The sequence below is a fragment of the Amblyomma americanum genome, chromosome 1 (genome assembly GCF_052857255.1).
Source record: "Amblyomma americanum isolate KBUSLIRL-KWMA chromosome 1, ASM5285725v1, whole genome shotgun sequence".
NCBI classification, from domain to species: Eukaryota; Metazoa; Arthropoda; class Arachnida; order Ixodida; family Ixodidae; genus Amblyomma; species Amblyomma americanum.
Genome location: NC_135497.1, coordinates 32,615,076 through 32,638,785, shown reverse-complemented (window position 1 = coordinate 32,638,785; position 23,710 = coordinate 32,615,076). Strand labels below are relative to the sequence as shown.

General features: G+C 48.0%; 1 protein-coding gene across 1 annotated transcript in view; it reads right to left on the bottom strand.

The window, feature by feature from the left end:
• Positions 1 to 23,710, bottom strand: part of LOC144125662 (atrial natriuretic peptide-converting enzyme-like) — a 996,499-nt gene that overhangs the window by 38,798 nt on the left and 933,991 nt on the right. The window lies entirely within an intron of this gene.

Below are 23,710 nucleotides of genomic sequence, written 5' to 3'. Positions count from 1 at the left end.
GATGCTGATATTCGGGAGACGATGTAAGAGCCGAGGCAGCAAATTCCTGAAATATTGTGTAGCTGCGAAACCTCACCGCAGCTGTATATGCACACGATGGTAGGACAGCAACAATTGGGCTGCTGAGAGTGGCTCTTGCTAAGGAATCTGCAACCTCATTTAAGTGAAAGCCCATGTGACCTGGTACCCAAAGCAACCTTACCGAATTTAGATGCAGCGGAATCAGGAACTTAAAGAGGCGTAATGGCCGAGAGTCAGTGGGCGAGGATAAGGAAGAGCAAATAGACAGAGAGTCTGTCATAACCACGACCTGGGAAACGGTAGATTCTAATTTTCGTAAGGCTAAGATTACTGCTAATAATTCAGCCAGAAAAATTGGAGTGAAGTCAGGAAGACGGAGAGAAAAAGACCAATCCAGTGAAGGTGAAAAAATTCCCACACCTGCCTTTTCGCGATCCTGCGAGGCATCGGTAGCAATAAGAACATGAGAGGGAAAGGACCTTAGGTGGTCCTGCAATAGACCCTGAAGAAGCGGGAAGGGCTGCAGCTTTGCATTCGATGGGAAAATGTCATCGAATTCAATCTGGACAGATGAGGAGTTGTTATATATTTGGCGGACATCAGTGAAATGAATATTTATGCGATCAAGGAGGGACTGCACGTAACATATCTGCGGGGTATGAAATCGAGACCAGGCAGCAGTAAAAAAGGCGGAAGGTTGACTAAGAAATATTATACTGGAAGCGTGAAGAGGAGAGTCGCACAATTTTAAAAATGTTTGAACTGTTAAAAGGCGAAACCTAGCTGATAACGAAGGCATTCGCGCCTCAAGGTGCAGAACAGCATTGGCGACATATTTTGGAAGCCCCAGACAAAGGCGCAACGCCTCACGCTCCAAAAGCACAAGAGGGCGAAGTTTATAGGCCGGAGCTCCTGAGAATAAAACACACCCGAACTCCAAAATTGGGCAGACGTACATTTGATAAATCATCAGAAGCGTATGCCTTCTCATGCCTGACCTAGCACTACAAAGCCTGCACAGGATGCCAATGGCCCGAACTCCTTTTGCAGAAACTTGCTCAATGTGTGGCCGCCAGGAGAGAGTAGAGTCGTATATTACACCGAGATACTTCACCGTCTGAACTTGGGGTATTATGTTATTTCTATAGACCAGGCAGATGTTTACAGGAACAGAAACTGGAAATACTAACAATGCGCATTTCTTCACATTAAGGGACAGATGAATTCTTCCTAGCCAGTTGTCAAGAACATTGAGGTAATTTTGCAGGGTTCGATAAAGAGTGTGAATGTCAACTGCTGATGCAAAAAATGCAATATCGTCGGCGTGCACATAAGTTTTCACATTTTGAATGCATGGACTTGAGCTTAGAAAAATGTTAAAAAGAACAGGTGAGAGAACTGATCCTTGCGGAACACCTCTTGTCTGTGGAAATCTCCTTGAGAAAATACCATTTTGGCAGCAGTAAAATTCTCTATTTTCTAAAAAAACAGAAATCCAGGCTACAAAATAGCTTGGGAAGTTCAGTTCCTGTAACCTTAGTAATAGAGTCGAGTGCTCCACGCTGTCGTATGCTTTACTGACATCCAAGGTGACAAGCGCAGCAAACTGTTTTCTATTGCGAGCTAATTTAATACGACTCTCAAAGTGAGTATGAGCACACCAAATTGAACAACCCGGCCTGAAACCAATTTGACATGGATTCAATACAGCATTTCTGAAATGAATGACATGACACGGCCGAGAAGGACCCTTTCCACCAATTTTACTAGGTTCGATGTTAACGAAATAGGGCGTATATTGTCTAAAGTTAAGCCCTCCCCTTGCTTTTTAAGCAATGGAACTATTTCAGCAAGACGCCACTCATGCGGTATCCAAGGATCTTTAATAGAATGGTTAATTAGAGCCAACAGGTCTGCAGGAAATTCATTGAACAAAATTTTGATCATAGATGAAATGACTTTATCGGGGCCAGGAGCCGCTGGGGATAAGCGGAGAACAATTTGCGACAGCTCAGGCATAGAGACCTCAGTGAAATCACTTGAGGTGCATGTGAATATAGTAGGAGAAGGTAAAGCAGATGTAAAGCGAAGCTCTAGGCCACACGCAATATCTTCTAAGGCCTTTGCGATGTCAGCAGGGGACTGAACGAGGGATTCAATGTTGGCAGTCGGAGGAATCACCTTGTTGCGCCTCATGAAATTAAACAAGGCTCGTTTACTTCCCGGTTGGGAAAGGAAATCATAATGATTTGTATTATACTCCTCCTTTGCACGGGCGACAGTGCGCTTAAATGTTGCTGCAACATACTTATAATCCAGCCAATTTTTTGGGCATTGATTGATGAGAAGTTTCTTCCAAGCTGCTTTCCGTCATCTATATGCACGCGTGCACTCAGCATTCCACCAATTGTTCGCGATTGCACCCTTTGTTCTCTTAACCAAAAATTCAGACTTTTGCCTTGCATGGTCCAGTACTGAACATAGCTTTCGGCACTTATCTGAGAGCGAGTGTCTGAAGTGATTTGGAGGGCTGATTTTAGAGTGTCTTTAAAGCAATTGTAATTTATTAACGTGCGCTGATGTCGCTCAGGAAGAGTTAATTTACACGCAACTTTGAAACTAATCGGTAGATGATCACTGTTTGTTGCACAGTCAACAGGCGCCCAAGACATAACGGAGACTCCTGGGGAGGAAAAAGTTAAATCCAAGGCAGAGCGGCATTGACTGCGAACTAACGTAGGCAATCCGGAATTGTTGCAGATCAAGTTGTTGCCAGAAGCCCAATCAAATAGCCTAGAACCAAAGCTGTCTGTTTTAAGCCCCCAAGTCACATGGTGCGAATTGAAGTCGCCAAGTAATAGAACCTGAGATCGGCTACTAGACATGAGTGAGTCAAGGGGCCGAGTGTCACGCACACCAGACGGGAAATATGCATTAGCTACCGTAAAGGGCTGTTGACCTGGGACACTGAGGTCAACCGCAAGGATTTCACATTCATTGTCCGCATATTGAAAAGAAATGCATGCCCTGTGGCAAAACTTTTTAGATACGAGCAATAACAACCCTCCCCCTCGTGATGACCGGTCAAGCCGGAACGGATGGTAATCCTTGAGATGATAATTGAAATTTGGAGTTAGCCATGTTTCCTGTAAAGCAACTAAATCTGGTAGAAGCTGATTGCATAGGCAATTTAAATCTATTGAAGCTGAGAATATTGATCGACAATTCCACTGGAGTACACTTAAGAACCCTATCTTGGCGGAAGTGCCGCAGCCGCGACTGCCTTTTCTAGAATACTGGTCTTAGCGTTTTGACTTGCGTTACTTTTCTTTGTCTTTGACTGGGGGCAAGATGGACCTGCAATATTCAGAGGAGACCCACTTCGTTTCTGGGCGCGGAGATCAGACTCCATATCAATACAATCCATAGAGGATGCGTCCATAACGCTATTCGAAGGAGAGGGCTGAGAGGTCTTTTGTTGCTCACATTGTTTTTGGCCCTGTGGAGCGGAATCGATTACTACAGAAGGAGGGGTAGCTTCCGAAGCCAAAGAAGACAAGAGCGGAGTGGTGGACGCCTGCAGAAGATTGGTCATCTGAGCAGCTATGACCTGCGAAATGCACGTGGACACGGTTTCCATAATGCGATCCATTGCATTTGCCACAGCTTTCTCAACTGCCGCTGTAATAGCCTGGGACAAACTAGAATCCATTATGGGTGAGCATTTGGCGGCCACACTAGAGTAGGCTGAGGCTCTCTCCTTGACTGCGGCAAAAGCCTCTCTCCGCGTGCATCTGCGCTTGTCTATAAGCTCGAGCACCTGAACTTCTTGTGCTCGTGCAGGACAGTCAGGCGAATCAGCAGGATGAGCACCGCTACACAAACAACACTTCTCTTGCTGTTCAGGACATTCCTCTCTGCAATGACGTTCCCCACAGGCACAGCAGCGTAAGGCCGATTTGCAGGCTTTGCCGCTGTGGCCAAATCGCCAGCAGTTTTGACACTGAAGGGGCCGAGAGTTAAAGGCATCTACTCGAAAAACCAATGGACACACCTTAATCTCTGACGGGCAAAATAATCCTGCAAATGTGGCAATGACGGACTCCGTAGGAATTTTTCAGCCTGCTGCATCGATGGACAGCAACCACTCCCGCAGGCGAGAGGTTCTCAAGCGTTTCTGCAGGGCTCAATCGAGAGTCGACCCCTCGGACCAAGCCCTTGGAACATGCTAGATGAGGCGGAATGAATGCGCTCACCGGGTGGCTGGCGAAGGTCGTGCACTTTAGCAGATCTTCAATACAGTCTTTATCCGACGACCGGCACAAAACACCACCCCTGCCGAACTGCCGGACATCGGTAATGTGCATAAAGTGCTTCGATGTGGACTGAAGGGCCGCCTGCACTGCCTCCGGGTTGTTCAGTCGGATAGCGCCTTCATCGGAAGGCACTAATGCGACTGGAATGCTTGAAACACCGCTGCGGAAAAAGAGATCAAGTGGGAGCTGGTCTTTAGGAAGAGATGCCGACCAAGGGGAAAACCCCTGGCCAGGAGAAGAAGTCGACATTAAGCTCTCGTCCCGCACCCAATCACCCCAGAACAGGAGCAAACAGGCACTGACAAAAAGAAGGAGAAATTTAGCAAGCTAACGCGAACACCGCCAGGTACTTAGCCACTGCCCCGCAGCCTGGGTAGCTGAGCGACGTCAACAGAACAGCAGTCAGCACGCGATCCTGCCCAACACTGGACGCACACCTCCCGGACCCGAAGTACTTCCTCGTCGTTACCGACATCTTTACCGTAACGGTGCTAACCCTGAAACAGCGTTGAGTTTCGTGACACGCTGCACGAACAAAAAAGAAATACAGAAATGCGAACACGTGCCACTACGTTCATAAAATAAAGGAACTGTTGTTTACCGCTGTGCAAACGCATTTTCCAGTCGAGCACTCTGTACGAAAATAAAAAAGTATAAGAAAACCACGTTCAAAAAACAATATTTTCTTCCAAAATAAGCGGTTCAACAGAAAGTATAAATTTTTACGAAATAACATTTTTATTTTTGCAGGAAATCAATAATAAAATCATTAAAATGTTTTCTTAAATTCCATACTTCGGCTGGTACTGCTCCGCGCACGCGTTGTTGCACCACGATCAAGGAGACCGGTTGGTGAAAGTGGGGGCACGACGGGCGCTCCTCGCGAGCGCCGAGAGCTGGTCCGTCGTAGTGTGATGACGTATCCACAAAAGAGAGGAGGATATGGAAAGGCCATGGCTAGTATAGAGGGTGTTGATCTGTGTCGCAGCTTAACCAGCCACTTCATGGGCATGAAAACTACTTCTCGAGTTGTTCGCTGTTGGGCTGTTTTCATAAAGTTCAGGATTTCTACCTGAAGTTAGACGTTTGTCGCGAAGCATATATTGTAGCTTCTTTCAGGCTTCCTAGGAATTCCCTCGACATTCCAAATTTTTAAAGGTAGTGCAATAACCGCCCCCTCTTCAGTTATGACTTCTACGGCGCCAGCTGGCGGGCCTGCTATCCCAACGCTCGCAAGGCTTACTACGCACTATGTTCCACCGCCAAAATTTCTTGCATAACACTATGAGTAGCTTCAGGATCAGCCAACAGCGCGATAATTCAATACTTCACGCAGTCAACTCCTTACCGGACACTTTAAAAATGTATAACACTTAGCACGATCGACGCCTATAGGCTGGTGGTACGGGACACAAGAAAAAAGTAAAGGAACACGCAAGTGTGTGTGGGCGCGGCGCTGCTCGAGGATGAGCATTTGACTCAAGGCCCACCCCCTACGGCTCCTGCCCGCCCTCGCCTGCTGCCTCGGAGGTACAGCGAGAGATCATCGGCATGTCGGGAAAGCGGTGCACACCCGTCTGCGCTGTGCAGCAGCTGGCCAGAGCCGTCATACACGAGGAGCTCCAGGACCATCTCCTCGTGCAAACCGACGGCTCAGTGGCCCGCGAACGCCGCTCCCTTGCAGCGGCGGCTACCATCCCCGCCCTGCGACTGCACAGCCAGCAACACGCAACCTTCCTGGGCTCCTCCACCACGGCGGAGTTGATGGGGATCCGGCTCGGGCTGGACCTGCTGCTGACCCTCTGGCCTCCGCCGCCAGGTGTGCTTTGCAGTGCGAATCCAGCGCTGCCATCTGCCGCCTGCAATCTAACGGCCGCGGTACCCCACTAGTGCGGGACATTCGCTCGCGCATCGAGCGTCTTGCTCAGAGAGAATGCGCCGAGCGTGCACAGTGGGTGCCCGGTCACTGCGGCATCGCCGGCAACGAAGAAGCTGACGACCTCGCGACCGCCGCACATCTACTACCTCCCAGTGATCTGCCCCTCGCGCTGGAGGACGTGCGTGCGGTCATCCACGACCATCTCCGAAAGCAGCACCCCGACCCACGCATCGCAGGAGGTGAGCGCCTCGACAGCATCAACGGCTGTCGCGCACTTACGCGGTCGCAACGAGCAATGATCCTCCGCGCGCGCATTGGCTGCGTGTCGCCCCGGGGAACGACGGGAACGTCACGGAATCGCGCCACATTCTCACAGCCGGAGCCGACCGCGGCGGCTGCGTTTTTATGAAGGCAAAACGCTAAGGCGCCCGTGTGCTGTGCGATGCCAGTGTACGTTAAAGATCCCCAGGTAGTCGAAATTATTCCGGAGCCCTCCACTACGGCACCTCTTTCTTCATTTCTTTTTTCACTCCCTCCTTTATCCTTTCCCTAACGGCGCGGTTCAGGTGTCCAACGATATATGAGACAGATACTGCGCAATTTCCGTTCCCTAAAAACAATTTATTATTATTATTATTATTATTATTATTATTATTATTATTATTATTATTATTATTATTATTATTATTATTATTATTATTATTATTATTATTATTATTATTATTATTATTATTATTATTATTATTATTATTACCCTTGTATGGCGCGGCGGCGACGGGGCCGAAAACCGCAGCAGCAACCGCCGGCGCGGTGTTCTAATCGAAAGAGGCGCCGGACTCCGCCAAACCATTTGTGGCGGGCGCTCGCTTCTCACAAGTGACTCTGCGCCAGTGCCTTTTTTTCTGCCGCGTGGAGAAAAAAACAGCGCCGGCGGCGGTGTCCGAAGGACATGCCAAAGGTGCGGTGAAAGTCGTCTGTCGTCTGCTGGCGCTACTTTGCCTGACTATTATTGCAGAAAAAAACAATGCGATCACTCAAGCGGTGAAAAAAGTTTGAAGTTAGCTGAATAACTTTGCGCAACTCCACAGTTTTTACAGCGAAACACCACCCGTACAGCACCAAAAGATGTTTATACGGATATAGCAAGCTACTATTAAAGCGCTGCGCACTGCGGTCACATTATTCTGGCCAATATGAACGAAATCGACATATCTAGGGGGTAATGAACTCTGTTATCAATTTAGGAATAGTTTTCCGGGGCTTGCAAGATTGGTGTTTCTACCAACGTTCAAAAATTAGGCTATCAAAACCGTTTGGAAAATATTTTACCAGTATCGGCTAATACACAAGCAAATTTTCAGATTTTTCTCGATAGCAGAACTCGATGAGTGTCTGAAAGAGATAAGTCCGTCATGCTGGTAACATTCCATACCATATCGTTTTGCTGACATTCCTGTCTGTTTGAATGCATTTTATTCTTATATGCTTCTTTGTGCACAACCATGTCTATTGCAAATGCTTGTATTTTACAGTTGTGTATTTACTGTATGTGCTGAAACTTAGCCAATGTTTGGTTGAGTAAAGGATTGAATTTTTGCCCAACGTTTCTCTCTCTATTTCCATGTAAATAGAACAGGTGTCTAGCTAAATGTAACGACGTTTTTAACAATTGAAGGAGTGTCCTAGGCGCGTAAAATGTGTTCAGTACTGCTGAGCGTCGTGTGACCTACTCTGCAGTATCTATTCAAGGCAAAACTTGAGTTTGAGTCCGGTGTGCGTAATAACATTGAAGTGACCTTCGCACTTGGCGATCTCAGAGCAACAGACTGAAGAAGTTGGCGCGGGAAAAAAAAGGACGAGCGAGACAAAAAACACGAGCACTTGTCTCGCTTCTCCTTGTTTTTCCGCGCCCACTTCTTCAGTATCAACATCAACCAACAAGCACCACTTTCTGCTCTCATAGCAACAGCTTTAAGTCAGATGACAAACATATTTTTTTGACTATGGCCAGTGGGATGGTGTCTCCAAATTAGACCCGGGTCGTTTCCGAAATGTTGCCCATTCCACTCCCGAAATTTGACCTTCATTGATTTGTACCAAAATCTTTTTTCAGGCTAATTTCAATGTGCTCTATACGATGGCAGTCTCTAAATGTTACCCGGGCAGGCCCCGAAATTTGACCTTGGCCAATTTGGACCAACCATAACTGAGCGTCCAACCTTAGTGAGCTTGCAACCATAAGTGAGCGTGACCGACACGATGACGACCTCCAAATCTGGTCCGGGCCATTGCCAGGATGCTTTCGCTCGACCTTTGGTATAACCACGATTAAACCCTGTCTAAATTTCTTTTTCGCACTGCGCACTCGATTAATTCGTTTATGATGACCAGCTAGCTCTTTAAATAATAACTTCTTGTTCGCAGCAAGGTACCGTCCGAGTAATTTTTTTCTTCAAGCTCTAAAAGATAGCGCGAGAAATCCAAATACACAACAGTGGTGCTACTTGAGCGCAACAGATGCATATTCACTTATCGTATATCCCGCGCCCAGTGCAAACACAAAACTCATCGGAGACTCGTTTACCTGGAACGCCACGTGTATTGCCAAATAAAATAAAACGCCATCCGCTCTCTGTTCATTGGCAGCGGCCGCTTTTCGGGGCGCACGACGCGTGCATCTCCCGACGGAGAAAAGAAAGAAATGAGGGGGGGGGGGGTCCTTGTTTTGTTCCCGCGCACCCACGCACCGGCGCATCTCCGCCGCCGAAGCCCCGATATGGAAGCTGCGACGCTCGCCAGCGCCATCTGTCCCTCGGCACAAGCAAGCCGGGGGTCACATGAGTCTGGCTCGAACCAGGTTGAGCAGTAGTTAAACCGCAGAATATTTTTCTGCAGCCTCGCCACCAATGTTTCTATTCAAAATAGGCGCACGTGTGCTTCTATACACTTTTTAAGAGAATTATTTTTCGAAAATATCTACAGTGTAAGGACTCTTTACACAAGTGGTCTGGTTTTCAAGAACATCGCAATAAGTCATCATTGTACAGGTATCACATATATGCAAATGACATTTCAGTGCACAATTCATGGTTTCTACACGAGCTGGCTTAAAGCAGCTTTATTGTGAATATAAGTGGAATACAAGCAAGGAAAAGATGAGCAACACTCGCCAAACTTCCTTATACGGAAGCATGGGCGTGGACACACCTCTATCGCTAACAACAATGAACCTTGTTGACCAGCGGAGGAGGAAGGCCTCCTTACCCAACACGACGAGTTCTTGATTCAAGTGTTACAGCATCAAAGTTCTAAGGCGGTACAGTAAAGGAAACATTGCTTTCTACGGGTGTACCCGCAAGACAGCAAGTCTCCCGTTTTCCAGAGTACATAAGCGCCCGCACACAATAATAATTCAACAAAGAAATTGCGATTGCGACTCTGCCACTGCATGCGCTCCTGGAACATTCGCGTTGCAAAGCGCCAGAGAGTGCGCACGACTGGGCATTCAAAAACGGCATGGTTCAGAGTTTCAGTTCTACCACATTGCCAACATGAAGCAGAGGGCGCCCCGCCCCACGCCGCAAGACGGTCAGCTGTGGGTGACGCTTCCCGTTCGCGAAGCCAAGTAAAATTTGATACATCAGCGGGGAGAGAGGCAAAAATTCTTTGCTTCCGCCTTTTGCGCAATTTCCTGCGCTGGTCTACATTCAGGGTGCAAAACGCAACATATTCGCAAGTTTTACTCGCGGTCAATTCTTTCAAATCACAATCAGGAAGGGTACCTTCAAGAAATTGTAAGGATCTCACGACATATGCATAGAAAGCTGGCGACTTTTCTGCCGCAGGGCCTTTCCAATTTGATAACTCAGTGGGCTTGGCAGCATCGCCCGGAGCACGATGCTAAACTTCGTGCTTTGCTTCGTACAGGTTTTGCTGGGACTGCTCGGAAACACAGGCGGCAATCCTTCACCCATCGACGGTTATGCCTACAGGGTGACATCAGCAATACCGCTGCAGCACCTGCCTGACTGCTCGACAGACGCGCTGCATCTGACAAGACTACCTCACGTGGAGAACTGCGCTGTGACGTGCACATTGGAGCGTCCGTTCGGCACTACAGTGACCCCAGTGACATCATCTGAGCCCTATAAAATCCCGGTCCGTTCCTCGGCGCCTTCCAGTGGGCTTGCAGCATCGCCCGGAGCACGATGCTAAACTTCGTGCTTTGCTTCGTACAGGTTGGTGAAAAACGACCTTCTCATGATTCTCTCGGAAGCAATTGTGTTTTTCTGGTGGTGCTGCCGAGCCCTGGCCTTGTTTGTCAATGCGTGACAGAATCGTTGTGCGTTATTTGTTTGCTGTTAAAGCTCAGCGGCGACGTTGAGGAAAACCCTGGTCCAAATGCCGATAAAATAGAACAAATTCTTCTTACTGTCACATCCATAAAGGCTTCCCAGAATCTCTTAAAAACAGGTCTGCAAAGTGTGCAAAGCCAGCTTTCCGAAATAGAAACTAGTCTTGCCTCCCTTCAGCTGTACAATGAAAAGGTACAAAAATGCGAGGAAGCCTTGAGTGCAATGGGCAAACAGTTATAACAAATGACCAGCAAACTTGATGATTTTGAAAGCAGAAGTCGCAGGAACAATATAATCATTTTTGGCATAGAAGAACACGAAGGCGAGAATACTGAGGAACTTGGAAAACGGGTCAAGAATGACATATTCAAAGGCACTCAAGGCATTGATGTTAGATCTATCGAGCGTATCCACCGGCTAGGAAAAAGTAACGCAGATCGGGCACGGCCTGTCATACTCAGATTATACGACTTCTCCGAAAAACTAAAATCCTTCAAAACTGCTTCAAACTGAAAGGTAGCGACTGGTAAATCACCGAGGACTATTCCGTACCGGTTCGTGAAGTACACAAGAGGCTATGGCACTCACCCAAGATAAATCGAGACAACGGTGATAAGGTGGCTCCGATATTTAATAAACTAAACATAAAGGACGACCTGGACATGTGGGACAAAAGCGAAAACAAGCGAGTGCTGCTAAAGCATGCCGAGCGTGCACCAGCCAAAAGTGCCGCAGGTAGCAGCGACTGACCACAGGCTTCAGCACCATATACACTACTATGTTTCAATGCCAGAAGTAGCGTTTAAAAACCGATAAATTTGAAGAACTGTTGTTGCTGTACTCGCCGGATGTAGTTGTAATAACAGAACCTGGCTACATTCCGATATACACGACTCAGAAATAGTTCCCAGCTCCTACGCCTTGATCCGCTCAGACCGCGATGGGCGAGGAGGCGGCGTAGCCATTGCAATAAAAGAGAACCTCGTTTTCCAGTAAGAATGTGGCATACCAAACCATGAAAGCGTCTAGTGCACTGTCAACTTTAAGGGCAACTTGGTACTAGTGGGCGGTATATACAGACGACCGAATGCACCAATTGATTACCTTCTTCAAATGCACGACTTCCTTAATAGCAAATTCAACGCTCGCGCAAAATTCATCGTCACAGACGATTTCAATTTGCCAGATATCGACTGGACGAACTTAGTAATTGGAAAAAAAACGAAATAAATAACTGCGAAAACCTTTTGGATATAATGTTCAGTTTTTAGCCATCTCATGTGGTAAATGAGCCAACGCGTTTCCAAGGAACCGCAATTTCCGTACTAGATCTAGCATTTGTGTCTATTTTTCTCTGTTCTGAAATTAGTTTGGAAAACGGGATTTCGGACCATAAATTGCTCTTTCTCACTTTTCCTCACCTGCGCCACCACGCTGATCGTAGTCACAGTAACTCTTTCGTCACTATTAAAGACTACAGCAGGGCAGATTATGTAGGCATTATAGATCATCTAGAATCAATCCTCGACAGTTTTTCTTCTGCAGATTCCCGCTGTTTAAATAGCCTATGGCTACAAGTAAAAGCAGCGATAACACAGTGTGAGGCAAAATTTGTACCTACAAGGATAAAACGAACAAAAAGGAAAACCCCGTGGATTACACGTAACATCATTCATCTGAAACGAAGACTACAGCGTATGCGCAGAAGAAAAGGAAATAGTTTTCAGATAAGTGAACTTGCGCACAAACTAAAACTGGAAATTAAGAACGCGCGGGAAATGTTCTTCTCAACAACTTTATCTAATTTTATTACTTGAGATCCAGGAAAGTTCTGGCGGTATTTATCGAGCCCTGAGCCCCGTGTATCACAAATGGAAATAGACGGTAGAGTGGTTACAGGCCCCCATATTATCGCAACTTCTTTTAATCAACATTTCCAGTCTGTATTTACTCGTGAGTTTGCTACAAGCGCTAACATAAGTGAGCCACAATCACTGATGCCGGATATCGTGATTACCGAGACAGGTATAGTGAACTTGCTTTTGCAGATTGATGTCAAAAAGTGTCCTGGTCCAGACAACATATCAAATACATTTCTGAAGCGATACGCGGAACAACTGGCCCCGTTTTTGCACAAAAATTTCACACTTTCCCTAGAAACGGGCGCACTTCCGTCCGACTGGCTATGTGCAAAGGTTATTGCAGTTCACAAAAGCGGCAGCAGACTATCTCTAGATATGTATAGACCAATTTCATTAACTGGCTGCAGCTGCAAGCTATTAGAGCATATAATCAACAAATCCATAACAACGTTTTTGGAAGAAAATAACTTAATTTACAGCATACAACACGGCTTCAGAAAAGGACTGTCAACAATCACTCAGCTATTAAAAATAACAAATGATTTTGCACAAGTGATCGATTCCCAGCTTCAAGCAGATGCCATTCTGATCGACTTTAGGAAAGCATTTGATCGTGTTCTACATTCTAAATTAATCTACAAGCTCCGCACTATTGGCATTAACTCAAAAGTAATAACCTGGACAAAATCTTAACCACAGGTCGCACGCAATATGTTGAAATGAATAATGCACAATCCGAACGACTGAACGTTTTCTCCGGGGTCCCACAAGGATCCGTCTTGGGACCGATCTTTTTCCTAATATATATCAACGATATCCATGCCTGCGCTGATCCTGGAATAACAATAAGGCTTTTCGCTGACGACTGCGTTCTGTACACTACGGTACGTAGACCGGACGACCAGTTAAAATTAAATTCTTCTGTAAATAACATTGCCAGGTGGTGCGAAACATGGGGAATGGAAATTAATATCAACAAAACGTCTTGCATCTCATTTACCCGTAAAAAAGTACCTCTTGTATATTCTTACAATTTATCAGGATCTAACATAATGAGGGTGGATACGGTGAACTATTTAGGCGTTACATTTACCCATAAGCTAAGCTGGAACACGCATATATCCAACACGTGTGCAAAAGCATTCAAACAGCTCGGGTTCCTCCGTAGAAAACTGTCAGCAGCTCCTCCTCATGTAAAATTAACAGCCTATAATACCCTCATAAGGCCCATCCTTGAATACGGCACCATCATTTGGAGCCCCCATCAGTCTTACCTCAGCGAAACACTCGAAAAAATTCAAAATAAGGCCCTCCGGTTTATTTATTCCTGCTACTCACGTCATGACAGCGTATCTTCCCTTCGAGCTAAAGCGCGTATCCCTACCCTTGCTTGTCGGCGACGCGTTGTTTCGATGAAGTTTCTTTTTATTCTTTACAATGATCGCGTAAGACTTGATAAAAATCAGTACATCAAGGCACCTTATCATCGTTCGAAGCGATTAAACCATGAGAAGTGCATCAGACCCATCCGAACGCGATGTAGCACATATAAATTCTCATTTTTTTCCGTTAGCCATTGAAGAATGGAATAATCTGCCTCACGAATTCATGGACGATGTCTCTCTTGATATCGTTTTGAAAAACGTAGAGTTGGTTCTTGAGAAACAGAATTTACAATAAAAAGAGCAAAAGGAGGAAAAAAAAAAAAGAAACCTCCTACGATATCTTGCGGTATTCACCGCGAGTGTTCCGTTTTATATATTCCTTTCTTTCTCTTAGTTGTGCCTTTTTGACTATCGTGTTGACCTGTTTGTATCGATTCGTGGTTTCGTCGTTCTCCTTTCCAGTGTTTCAAATGCGTCGAAATGAACGTGTATAGCAATGCGCATGTCCTTTGACCGTTGATGGTCTCAGCCTACTTGCTATGGTCTTTTCTACTGCAGGCGCATGTTTTGTATCTCGCGTATGTTATACTGGATATGCTATTGTTTAGTATAATTGTCCCATTATTTTGCCCACTTCTGTAAGAGCCTAACTAGGCTTACAGTATGCTTAAATAAAAAATAAATAAATAAAAAGCGACGCGATGTTCCCATCAAATATGCTGTTCGTGCTCTTCCTCGGTGCGCTGTGTCTGAGATAAGCTCCCACATGGCCGTTAAGGCGAATACGCGACACATAACTTCAAGATCGGGATGCTGAAGCCACCCATATCGGTGGGCAGGCGGATAAAGACTCTTGCAACGCTCTCTGGGTGTCCACCCCAGAAGAAAGATCCACACGCTGTGGCCAGCCTCTGAGGGACGCGGCGAGGAGGGCGCGCTATTTTTGCGACGTAGAATAAGGAAGCAATTATGCTTCTTCTGATGAGGTAATCTCGTTCGGAGAAAGGTAGGTCGAAGGATTTTGCGACTTCGATGCGCTGATCCGCTTTGCGTTTTATTTCATTCCAGGTGGCTCGGGCTACGTCACCGGAGGCGAGGAACGTGACGCCAAGGACTTTTACGCCACCTACCCATTGGACACCATCGGGAAATTGATCATTAAAAGATCCAAAGCGTAACGCCTCGCTTTTAGCTGGATTGAAACGTGCACCTGACAGGCAGCTGTAAATGTGAAAGAGCCTCAGAAATGCTATATAGCTTTCAATGTTTCTAATAAACAGAAATATCATCGGCATAAGCTGCTACTTTAACCTCGCCCAAGCCTGGGAGAGAAAAGTCCCGTATCGACTTCCAACTTTGAATTTGTTGCAATAGCGGTTCTACGCAAAGGTCGAAAAGAATTGCTGACAGTGGGCAGCCCTGGCGTATTCAGCGGCTCAATGGAATGGGGTCGGTTATCTGATCGTTCACTGCGAGGCTTGCTGCTAAGTCTGTGTACAACAATCTCAAGACGTCTATCAGACGCCCCGGGAAGCCAAAACAGTCTAGAACCGTGAAAAGGTAGTCACGCTCAACGCGGTCAAAGGCTTTTTCTTGATCTAGGGAATCAAATGCTCCCGCAATCTGCGTGCACGTAGCAAAAGTGAACAAATCGCGGGTTAAAGCTAGTGGCGAAAAAATTGTGCGTCCGGGCACAGAACATGTCTGAGCGTTGCTTATTATGTCAAGAAGAGCTGACGATATGCGGTGTGCTAATATTGCAGCTAGTATCTTATAATCGGAGTTCAGGAGGGAGGTAGGCCTCCATGCTTTTGGATCGGACGGCACACCGCCACTCTTTAGAAGGACCATTATACGACTCTCGCGAAAAGATTCCGGCCGAAACCCGTCGACAAGAAGACCATCGGGAATGGACAAAAGATGCACATGTATCTCCTTGAAGAAAGGTTTGTCAAAAAACATGTGGCAGCCCGTCTGGTCCGGCTGCAGCGAAGGCGTTCATTCCATGGAAAACCAGGTGAAGCTCTTCCAGCGTGACTGGATTACATAGGCTGTCGCGGCGCTCTCCAGGTATGCAGGCTATTTCTGAGCAAAATTCACGAAGAGCTGCTTTTAGATCGCTTATGCCTCTGCTCTCAGTTGTAAAGAGGCGAGTAAAATGTTCACTAAAGACAGCCTTGATGTCCTCAGCGCTATCTGACTCTTCACCATGCGGAAGTTCGACAAACGGGATGGTTGCTCGACCCTCTACGGAACCGTAGCGAACGCTGCGGAGTACAGCGGGGTCCGCGACTGGTCTACCTCTAATACAAGTTCGTGGTGCAGTACGGGAGCTGAGGCGGAGCAGAAGTTCATAGCGCGCTTGTAGCTGATTGAGGTAATCCAGCATTGTAAAAGTGAGGGGCGCACCACGCTGCACAATGCGTGCCCTTCGATCGAAGGGTATCGTTAATTTCTGGAGTTAAACGTAACTTTCTATCTCTGAAAGCTTTGGTCAGCTTGTCACGCCAACTAGCTTGTAAATCGTCCCAGCTGCGTGGTTGTGCAGGATGACTGCACGTTTCTGCGAGAGCTTCGCGTAGGATGGCCACACTTTCGGGGTCACGCACTAGTGCCATGTTCATTTTCCAAAAATTCTCGGATGGGGCGGCCTGACGAAAGTGCAGCCTCACAGATACCGGAAAATGGTCCGTTATGCGCGGAACATCTGGCGAAAAAGCCAGGACTTCGCAACTAGTGACATCGGTAGCGGGAATTGGCGGAAAGTAGAAACGATCGAGCCTGTTCATGTTCGAGCCGTGTTGCCATGTGGCAGCAAACTTGTTACCATGTAGTTAAACCCATAGGTCTATAAGGTTAAACGGCCTATAAGGTATACGGCCGGCCTTGTCTGCGACCGCTTACATCCCTGTAGGAACCCTCGACGCAGTTAAAATCCCCTGATATAAAAGATGGATAACTATCTAGCATGAAAGAATCGAGAGAATCAAGCTACTCAGATGTAAAAGAACGTTGGGCTGGAGCGTACACTACAAGCGCTCTCACTCGCCTTCAATGAAGGTTAAAATCCACGGCTAGGGTGCGACCATCAAAGCCGTACGTGCAGTAAGCACTCCGTTTCTATACACCTGCGCTTCAAGATCTAAACCGCCCAATGGAGCCAAACAATCCTGTCGACTATGCGGATCTCTTTACTACACAGAACGCTCATAAGTGCAGTAATATTCTAAAGAAATGCAGCACTTTTTGCTCGTTGTGGTGAACGCTTGAGCGTAAGCTGCGAGAAATGTCTCGGTATCTCACATGCTTCTTTTATCTTCAAATTAATATTTGCATATATAATTGACCTTCATCGGAAAAGAGCCAACATTGCAAGGAGAGCCTACAGCATCCCATTCCTACATTCTAATTGAGAGAGCAGCCGCGGATTACTAAAGCATAATAATAATATTATTAATACTTGGTTTTTGGGGAAAGGAAATGGCGCAGTATCTGTCTCGTTGGGCACCTGAACCGCGCCGTAAGGAAAAGGATAAAGGAGGGAGTGAAAGAAGAAAGGAAGAGAGAGGTGCCGCAGTGGAGGGCTCCGGAATAATTTCGACCACCTGGGGATCTTTAACGTGCACTGACATCGCACAGCACACGGGCTCCTTGGCGTTTTGCCTGTAAAGCAGGAAAATAGTAAATATTTGTGAAAAAAAGAAAGTTATGTAGATAAGCTCAGCTAATCCAGGATATACAAAGCGAAAGATATCGGCGGTCACTGTGTTCATTGGCGTTGGGGTTGACGATATTCTAGACGGCGATGGATTTGAGCAAAGGAAGGGCGCATAACTGGCTCCCTGGATATGCGGACACCTTATTCGTGCTTTGGTACATGTGGCGGTGGTGAGAAAGATGTGGCCTGAATTCATTAGCGCTGACAGCGTTGTGGCTGACATGCGGCACTGCAGCTGCAGCTAGGCCGAAGCGTTCATTTAGTGATCAATCTCTTGCGATCAACAGTTAACTGCTTGCCCCCTTCCAGGCTGGAAAGGAGGGCGCGCTGCCTATCCAGTGTGCAGAACGCAATCAAAGCTGGCTTTTGCAGTTGGTCACCAACGCCACGTACATGAAAGCGAGATTGAGGTCTCCACTCACCCACGGAGCTTGTTGTGCGCCTTTCCTTTCGTGAAAATAAAAGGGTCTTTGCAAAGTAGTCAACGCCAATGAACTGTATGAACGCCATTGGTTCCCTTGTTTTGTTGGGTTTTTTAGGAAAGGAATTTGCGCAGTAACCGTCTCACATATCTCGGTGGACACCCGAACCGCGCTGTAAAGGAGGGAATAAAGAAGGGAGGAAAAGAGGAATTAGAAAACTGAAAAATTGAAGTGAAAGAAGAAAGGAAGAAAGAGGTGCCGTAGTGGTGGGCTCCGGAATAATTACGACCACCTGGGGATCTTTAACGTGCACTGACATCGCACAGCACACGGGCGCATCTAGAAAGTGCACTGGTTTCGCACATCATACGGGCGGTCAGTGCACGTTAAAGATGCCCAGGTGGTCGAAATTATTCTGGAGCCCTCCACTACGGCAAGCGTATAAATACAAACAGTGAACTACTTATACAAATGTTATATGGAAGGCACGTGGGAGGTCAGATAGCTCAATTCCCTCTCGGATAACGTTATGGAAGGGCTGCTGATACATTTTCCGCCGTTGTGGTAAATATAGAAAGCTTCCATTACCTCGCGTGCTAGTTTATTGTTATGTCTGAACAGGATGCGCGTGTTCTTGTAATCGGGAACACATTGGCACTTTTTGCACTGGAAAGACGCCTGGGCAAGGGGGTCCCCTTTAGCTCTCCTTTCTGCATGATCCTTTTCATGCCTGCATTGGCATTGCCTGCTGTGGTTGGTTGGTTGGTTTTTTGGGGGAAAGAAATGGCGCAGTATCTGTCTCATATATCGTTGGACACCTGAACCGCGCCGTAAGGGAAGGGATAAGGAGGGAGTGAAAGAAGAAAGGAAGAAGAGGTGTCGTAGTGGAGGGCTCCGGAATAATTTCGACCACCTGGGGATCTTTAACGTGCACTGACATAGCGCAGCACACGGGCGCCTTAGCGTCTTTCTTCCATAAAAACGCAGCCGCCGCGTTTAGGTTAAAACCTGCTGTGGGAGCCTGTGTGAGACAGGGGGTCATTTTTCCAGGTGTTTTCATGCTCCATCAAGCGTTTGTTAACGCACCTGCCAGTCTGGTCAACGTACATGGCACCGCAGGAGAAGGGTACCTGGTATACCACCCCTACCTCGCAAGGTATAGATGGCGACACATGACGCACCTGACAAGCATCCCTCTTGCTCTTGCCGTAGTGCCTCTGACTGACCTGTTTGCACATTGCGCGAAGTTTTCTAGGTGCAAAAAAGACGACATGAACGTCGTATCTGCCCCCAACTTTTTTCAGCCCATGTGACAAGCAGTGTGCATACGGGACCACAGCCGGCTTTTCCTTCTTTTTGGCTTCTTTCGGCTGAGCCCCATTCTTGAGCTGCCCAAGAAGTTTCTCCGCTGCCCTGGAAATGAGTTGATCTGGGTACCCGTTCACACGTAACCTGCCTGTTTGCGCCAAAATGCTCTCTCGAGTCCTTTCATAGCAAGATTTCCTGAGAGCTGATTGCAGGCAGGATGCGAATAAAAAACCAGTTGATAGTCAGCGCCTGTTTGTGCTAGTCCTTCGTCTTGTGTCCCGCTCGTGTTGCGCTGAGAGCGAAAATGAACACTTACCAACTCGCCCAAATTTCCGCCTTGCTCCACTACGGCACCTCTTTCTTTCCTGTTTCAATCCCTCCTTTATCCCTTCCCTTCAAGCGCGGTTCAAGTGTCCAACGATATATGAGACAGATACTGCGCCATTTCCTTTTCCAAATTACTATTATTATTATTATTATTATTATTATTATTATTATTATTATTATTATTATTATTATTATTATTATTATTATTATTATTGAGGAAAGGCGCGGCGTTGTGCAGCAGCGGAACACCTGTGGCTCGGTGCTACTATTGGCGCATGCTCAGTAGTGACTCGAGAGCGTGGGAGAGAAATATCCATGTCGAGGCGCGCGTTGTAACGTCATGTGCCTCCTCGGAGCATCGCCACGGAGAAATCGCAAGTTCGCGGCCAGTAAAGCTTTCGCTTTAAAATAGTGTGCTGTGCAGCGTCAGTGCACTTCAAAGATACCTGCTGCGGGCGGCTCAGTAGTTGAGGCGCTCGTCTGCTGAGCCGGAGTACCCGGGTTCGAACCCGAAAGCGGCGTCCGCGTTTCGACGGAGGCGGAACGTGTGCTGTGTGATGTCAGTGCACGTTATAGATCCTTCCTCCTTTCTCTTGTTTCGCGGTTCCAGTGTCCACCGAATGTATCAGACAATTACTGCTGCACTTCCTTTCCTCAAAAAGCAATTTTTATTTCGATTTCGCGTGAAAGATCCCCAGGTGTTCGAAATTTTTGCCGGAGACCTCCACTACGGCACTTCATTCTTCCTTTCGTTCACTCCCTCTTTTATGTCTTCTCTTAAGGCGCGGTTTAGGTGTCCACTGAGATATGTGGTGTTCGAAATAATTCTGGAGCCCTCCAATACGGCACCGTTATTCTTTCAATCCCACCTTCCTCCCTTCCCTTGCGGCGCGGTTTCTGTGTCCACCGATGTATGAGACAATTACTACTCCGTTTCTTTTCCGGAAAAAGTGATTTTTTTCATTTCACGTGATAGAAATTTTTGCTGAAAAGCTCCACTACGGCAGCTCTTTCTTCCATTCTTCGTTCACTCCCTCCTTTATGCCTTCCCTTAAAACGCGGTATTGGTGTCCACCGAGACATGTTATGCGGTGGTCGAAATTATTCCTGAGCCCTCCAATAAGGCACCTTTCTACTGACACTCCCACCTTCCTCCCTTCCCTTGCGGCGCGGCTCCCGTGTGAACCGATGTATGAGGCAATTACTGCTCCATTCCCTGCTCTCTAAAAGCGGTTTTTATTTTAATTTCACGTGAAAGATGCCTATATGTGAAAGATATTTTTGTCAGAGACCTCCACAATGACAGCTTTTTCTTCCTTTCTTCTTTCGCTCCCTCCTTTATGCGTTCGTTTAAGGCGAGGTTTAGGTGTCCACCGAGATATGTGGGGGTCGAAATTATTCCAGAGCATTCCAATACGGCACCTTTCTTCTTTTACTCCCAACTTCCTCCCTTCCCTTGCGGCGCGGCTTCGGTGTGTACCGATGTATGAGACAATGACTGCGCCATTTCCTTTCCTCAAAAAGCGATTTTTATTTCCATTTCCCGTGAAAGATCCCCAGGTGGTCGAAATTTTTTCCAGAGACATCAGACTGACAGAGCCGCCGTCTGGGCTGTCTACAACCGCCTGGACGCGGCAGCGCGCCGCCACACCAACAAGCCATACCGCCGGCAGTGGGCCTCACTATGCCAAAGGATCGAGGAAGAAGTCAGGTCGCGGAGGCTTTTTGATACCCTGCGGCGCATCACCGAACCACAGGCAAACCGTCAACCGCTGGCCGCTCTCGCAATCTCCAAGGGATCAGCATTGAAGAGCTGGCAGAGCGGTTTCCCGACCGGTCCGCGCCGCCGAGCCCCGCGAACAGAGCTAACATAGCTGCCCCTGAGAGCCCCAGAAATGACGCCAGTCATTCTCCTGTCGCCTCGGAAGTCATTCTCCTGTCGCCTGTCGCCGTTCACCGCGGCGGAACTGAACAATGCGCTGCGGCGCTGCCGCCGCTCGGCGCGCGGACCGGACGAGGTGACATACCAGATGCTTCGAAACCTGGATGCGGAGCAACAAATCTTTCTGCAGTAGATAAACCTGGTGTGGGAGCGCGGGGAGCTACCGGATGATTGGCGACCCTCAGACGTTTGCTCCATACGTAAGGCAGGCCGCCCACCTGCGGAGCTGAGCGGATACCGGCCAGTGGCATTAACATCGGCGGCAGGTAAGCTCATGGAGCATATGGAGTTGCAGCGTCTGAACGAGCGGGCTGCGGAGGCTGATTTGTTTGACGAGCGGCAGACGTGTTTGCGTGGGATGTGGTGCACGGCTGATTCTATATCGGACGTTGTTACAGCGCTGGAGCGCGCCAGGGCGGCAGGCCAGGTTGCGCTGCTGCTGCTACTGGACGTCTCGGGCGCTTTTGACAACGGTCACCACGCACCAATTCTCGAGGTGCTTGAGGGGGCCGGTGTGAGCGGGCGCCTTTTGCGATATTTTCACGGCTTCCTGAGCGGGCGCACCATGCGCGTACGAGTGGGGGGTAAATTCTCCGAGCCTCGTCCGGTGGACTTTGGCGTGCCGCAGGGCTCTGTCTTATTACCATTTCTGTTTAATGTGGCCATGTCGGTGGTGTCGGACTCCCTCCGCACGAGCGGCCGACACCATCCCAGAAAACAACGTACCTCCCCAGGTGCGCCCAGAAAGGATGGAATGTCCCAGTCCCAGTAAAACATTTACCGAATATTTCCAGGACGTAGACACAGGACACAGAAACACAAGTAAAAGGGAAGTGCGCCCACTAATGGCCTAGAAACGTTTTTTCGAGGGTGTTAAGCAGAAACAAAAACAAATCATAGCATTTTGGTCCGAGAAAGGTAACTGGGAGCACGTTTTTAGGACCAATTCTTTTCAACAAAAAATACAAATTAACTCCTCGCTCCCTTTTCCCTCTCCCTCAAGCCAAAAGCTACGGGTAGAGAATGTTTTGCTCTTGCACTCGCCGTTTTGAGAGATCAAACAGATTTATTCGAACAGCCGAAGGAAGCGCAGTTCACCCCGCATCTCTCTCGTGGGCCGTCGGCTCCATGCTGCAGGCAGGCAGGCGACGGCGGTCTGCCTTTTCATCGCACCGCCTGGAGCGGCGGTCACCAACGTGCCAGTCTTCCATAGTGTTTCCAACTTCAGCACGGTGCGGAGGTCTCTGCAGGCATCTCGAACTACCAGCAGTCCTCGTTGCGCCGCTGTCTAGCAGAGGCGCAGTAATTGCCTCCCGTCGCTCGCCCCGCTTCCTCGCTGGACGGAAGCCATCTTGCGCACACGTATTCGCGCATCCCCTAGCCGCTCGCGCGCAAGCCCTAGCGCGCTGCAGCTCTTGCTCTCATCACTGGGCTGTCGGGAACTTCGTAGCTACGGATTCATAGCAGCTTTACCGCGCACCTCGGCGTGCCCACATAATTCCTTTTGGAACTGATGCAGCGGCGCGCGGCGCATCGCAAGTCTTTTGCGCAGCTTCACTGCCCTACACCATAATGGCGCTCTTACAGGCGTCATTTGCGGCAGCGGATTTCTAGGCAAAGGGCGGCTCCTAGAGCGCACTCTGCATCCCTCAGCGCCTCCGACGACTGGCGTGTTGATGGCAGTGTGGCCGTCCACTGCGGTCATAGGCGTGGGAGATCTTCGGAAGTCCACCAGACTCTTGCTGCGAGTGCCCATGGATTAACCTGCTCTACCTACATTGCCGTCCTGTCGCAGCGGTATAGTTTGTGTTGTGTTCGCGTTGCTGACTTTCAACCCACCCCCACCGGATTGCTTGTGCCTTGATCAACTTGATCTCGCCTCCCACGCCGTATTGCGCCGCACGCGCGGTCTGCTATACCATGGGTGCGGCGCGCCAGGGCTCCTACCTCAAGTCGTCTTCTCTTTCCATCCAGCTCCAAGCAGTCTTATCTCCACACTTAGTCACAAGAAAATAAAACAGTGGTGTAACGAGGATGTAAGGCGTACGTTTGAGCGTTCGCTGTGCCATGAGAAGGCGCCGGACAGAAGGCTGCGTGGAATTCATATATATATATATATATATAGTTGCAGCATTTTAGTTCATCCCCGGGTTTCCGTTGGCAACGTCGTCAAGG